Genomic DNA, 4,566 nt, shown 5'->3' with positions numbered 1-4,566 from the left:
CCCCGAATCAATAGGCCCCACCGCCGCTCGAGGATAAAAAGAATAACATGAATAGACAATGGACATCTTTGGGTGCTTTGCTTAATCTGGTTTGGTTGAGAAGTAAGGTAGGACAGAGCCGCCGTTTGAGCCCTAAACTATAGAGGTCGTTTCAGTGGGTGTCCAGTGAATAGAAAAATACCTTTACCAGGAACAGACCACCTTTTCTTTTAGACGATTGAGAAGTGAAGTTGAAGTCTCGAAGAAATCTGGGGAAGAAGTTTAAGAAGGTTCGGGAGCTACCCCAGTAGTAATAGGAGTTGTCGCAGAAAGTCTTTCTCTTTCTTCTTTATCTCAAGTCAGTCTATAGAGGGATGGTACAGAGATAAAGACTTCTTTCACTCTATCTTCTATTTATCCTATATCTGCAGAAGCTGTTTTAGGATTAGTTGCGGGATAGCTATTTAAAGAAAACCCGGGTAGCCACAGCTTGAAAGTCTAATATGAAACTAGCATTTCGACAAGAGGTCTACGCATAAGCAGTGGTTAAGGGCCCCTACCTATATAGTCAAGAGGGATAGAGCCTTAAAAGAGTAGCCGAATGCTTAAAGCTTTATTATAGTGATTGAAAGCTGTTACAAAGATTACATTCAATTGAAGTTAAAACTAAGATACTTATATAGGCTAAAAATAACAGAAAAGCTTAAAATACATCAACATTCTTCAACAACTTAACGTGCCTTTTTATTCTCCTAAATTACCTAGTCAACATTAACTAACATTTCTCCCCCTCAATGTTGGCCTTCACTTTTAGGTCCTCAACTCGTATCAGCTTCCTCATTTAAGCAAACTTGATATGTGGCATTGGTTTTTTCAATACATCAGCTCTTTGTTGATCCCCACTTACATGCTCCACATGAATCTATTCCTTTTCAACACACATACGGATGAAATGGTACTTGGTATCTATATGTTTACTCCTCCCATTATAAACTGGATTCTTTATAACTGCAATAGCAGATTGATAATTCACTAGTAGCTTCACCTTTTGAGCTTTTCTTCAAACAAGCTCACTTAGCATATTTCTCAACCACAATCCTTGACAAGCAACTACAGTTTCAGCCATGTATTCTGCCTCACACGAGCTTAGAGCAACAGTTTGTTGCTTTTGTGAGGCCCATGTTATTAAATTTCCTGAGAAGTAATAGGCCACACCTGTGGTTCTTTTTCCATCCTCCCGATCATCACTGTAGTTGTTGTCAGTGTACCCTACTAGCATGCCGTCACCTCGTCTATGATACATTAGACCATACCTGATTCCTCCTCTCATATATCTTACGATATGTTTTATGGTTGCATCGTGCATTTGCTTTGGGTTCTGCATATATATGCTCACAAGTCCAATACTAAAATTTAAATCGGGTCTTGTATGTACTATATATCTCAAGTTGCCAACCAATTTCCTGTAATTTGGTTGATTTACAGGTTTTCCATGTTCGTCCATGGTCAACTTTAGCTTAGCTTACATTGGGTACTGTGAGCTGTTACACTCTTCCATTCCTGCCAACTTTAGGATTTTCTTTGCATACCCTTGCTGTGTGAGCATAATACCATCCTTCCCTTGAAATACCTCTATTCCCAGGTAATAGGATAGAAGTCCCAAGTAACTCATGTCAAACACCTGCTTCATTCTTTTCTTGAATTCTAGGATTCCTTTCTCACTTGAGCCAGTAACTATAAGGTCATCCACATATACCCCTACGACGAGGATTAAGTTGGCTTTGTGTACCTTATAAATTGCTAGTTCTTGAGCACATCTGGTGAAACCTATTCCTTTGAGTGACTGGTATATCTTCATGTTCCAGGCTTTTGGAGCCTGTCTCAACCCGTGAAAAGCCTTCCGAAGACGATATACCATATTCTCATTTCCTATGAATAAGAACCCAGTTGGCTGAGAGACGTATACCTCCTCCTTTAGGTCACCGTGTAGAAACGCAGACTTGACATCTAAGTGATGTACAAGCCAGTTTTCTCTTGTCGCTAGTGCAAAGATTAGCCATATAGTTTCCAAACGAAGTGCTGGAGTGAAAGATTCTTCAAAATCGATGCCTTTTTCTTGAACATAACCCTTGGCGACTAGTCGGGCCTAGTGCTTGATTACGTTTCCAGCTTCATCTCTTTTCAACTTAAATACCCATTTTATCCCAATTTCCTTTCAGTTTGGTGGAAATTTGGTCAAAACCCAGGTATTGTTTTTTCTCGATCGATTTCAATTCCGCTTCCATAGCTAGCTTCCAATTTCTTTCAGTTGATGCTTCTTCAAATGTTGTGGGTTCATCATCAACCAGCAGCAGTTCTTGATTTCACTCATATAGCCTTTGTCCTCATCATCACCCATTCTTATGGTATTCAGGTAGATTTTGTTAATTGAGCAAAATCATTTTGATGGGGTATCGTCGAATGAGGCTGCCGACCCACCATCTCCATAATTTCTTGAAAAGTGACTTGAGGGTGTTTCTCCCGACCCATCTCCAAGTGAGATCGACAGAGGCGATTCTCCAATATGCGAGTTATTTGTTCCAAAATCGGAGGCATGCGAGTAAGTGTTAGTCGGCGTCGAGGGGCTAACATTCACATCGCCTGATTGTTGTTACTCTTGGGCCAGTTGTAATTGGTTTGTATCTTGGGCTAAGACATTAGTCCAATAAGGTGTGGTAAGTGGCTCTCCATTTATTTCCATATTCCATGCCCATGACTTGGATTCCTCAAACACAACATCCCTTGTTGTCACAATCGATGACTCATGTGATTGTACAATTGATGCCCTTTTGTTCCTTCTTCCACCCCCAAATAAATCATAGTCTCAAACCCGGTCACTTAGCTCGGATAAGCCTCGTAATTTCTTGACAAAGCTTATACACCCAAAGAACTTAAGGTGCGCAACCGACGGCTTCGAACCCTTCTAGGCCTCGTATGGCGTCACATCCTTGAGTGCATTTGTTCCAACGTGTTCAGCAAATACACTGAGTGTCTCACCGCCTCACCCCAGAACTGATCCGACATCGTCATGGGTTTGAGCAACGACCTCGCAATCTCTAGAACTGTTCGATTGCGACGTTCCACAACGACATTTTGTTGGGGGTGTGTGGATTCGTCAATTAATGTCGTATTCCCACTTCTTCAAAAAAACTCCAAGAATTGATTGGAATTAAATTCGCCCCCACGGTCGGTTCTTAGCATCCTGATCTTATAGTTTCTTTCTTTCTCTACCTGTAGTTTGAATTTCTGGAACATGCCAAAAGCTTCGTCTTTGGTTTTGATCAGGTACACCCACATGTATCTGGAATAGTCATCGACAATTAGTAGAAAGTACTTATTGCCACCCTTTGTTGCAGGTGTGATGGTTCCACAGAGGTCCGTGTGTAAAAATTGGAGCGGTTCCTTAGCTCTCGTTTGGGCCGCTTTTGGAAACTCTGTCTAGGTTGCTTAGCTACCATACATCCTTCACACACCTGTGCCGGATGAGATACGAGAGGCATTCCTGTCACCATCTGCTTCCGTCTCATCTCTTCCAGCCTTCTGAAATTTGTGTGGCCCATTCGTGCATGCGACAGCCATGAGTCATCAACCAAGAACATAGGCTTTCTAGGTGTGAGTTTTATCTTATAAATTCTATTTTTTGACCTTTGTACCTTCATGATCAAACAGCCAACTTCATCATACATCCTTAGAAATTCCATCTTCATTCCTATACCATATCCCTCCTCAATCATCTATCCCAAGCTAATTATATTGCTATGCAAGGCTAGGATATAATAGACATCTGGGATGACAAATTGATCACCATTTTTGCGATGAAATAGTAGGGTGACTTTTCCCTTGATAGGAACCTTAGACCCATCTCCAAATCTTACTTGTCCAGTCACCTTTTCATCTAGTTATGCAAATAAATCTTTAGAACCAGTCATGTGGTTACTAGCTCCATAGTCTAGGTACCACATGTTGTTATCTTCTCTTTCCTTTAACTGGTTTGGATACACCTTCTTCTCATTCCATAGGACCATACTTGTATTTTCTTCTCCATGTACATTTAACAGTAAAGCAGGTCCATCTTAATCTACAGCTAAGTTCACCTCCTGATCTTGCTGAGTCTTGGCTTTACATTCGGAAGCATAATGGCCAAGTTTTTGGCACTCAAAACATCTTATATGGATTTTGCCTCGTGGCTTCCGGTTGGAGTTATTTTCCTCCTCACGTGAACTACGACTAGAATGTCCACCTCTTTCACGAGTCGACCCCCGACCCCGTGAACCGCCTCTTCCACCTCTGTCACTATTTGCACCTCTCCTCGATCCCCGGTCTTGCTTGGACTGCGATGACTTGAGGAACATTCCGACTTTGCAAGTAACAAGTCATTATCACCACTTGAGTTTGCCTTCCGTAGTCGAGGTCGGTCTTCATACGCCTTTAAGTGCCTAATTTCCTCCTCGAATCGCATAGATTCCATGTCGTAACTTTGCTCAATTGATGCCACAAGATTTATAAACTTTTCTGGGACATTATCGATCAGTTTCCTCACCAATTCTT

General features: G+C 41.5%; 1 pseudogene; it reads right to left on the bottom strand.

Annotated features, from left to right (window-relative positions):
* Nucleotides 1-1,039: 1,039 nt before the first annotated feature.
* LOC145065747 (secreted RxLR effector protein 161 pseudogene) lies at nt 1,040-1,483 on the bottom strand (annotated as a pseudogene).
* Nucleotides 1,484-4,566: the final 3,083 nt, after the last annotated feature.

The sequence above is a fragment of the Lactuca serriola genome, chromosome 1 (assembly GCF_051521515.1).
Source record: "Lactuca serriola cultivar US96UC23 chromosome 1, Lser_US96UC23_V15, whole genome shotgun sequence".
Lineage (NCBI taxonomy): Eukaryota > Viridiplantae > Streptophyta > Magnoliopsida > Asterales > Asteraceae > Lactuca > Lactuca serriola.
This window is presented reverse-complemented; position numbering and strand designations above follow the sequence as displayed.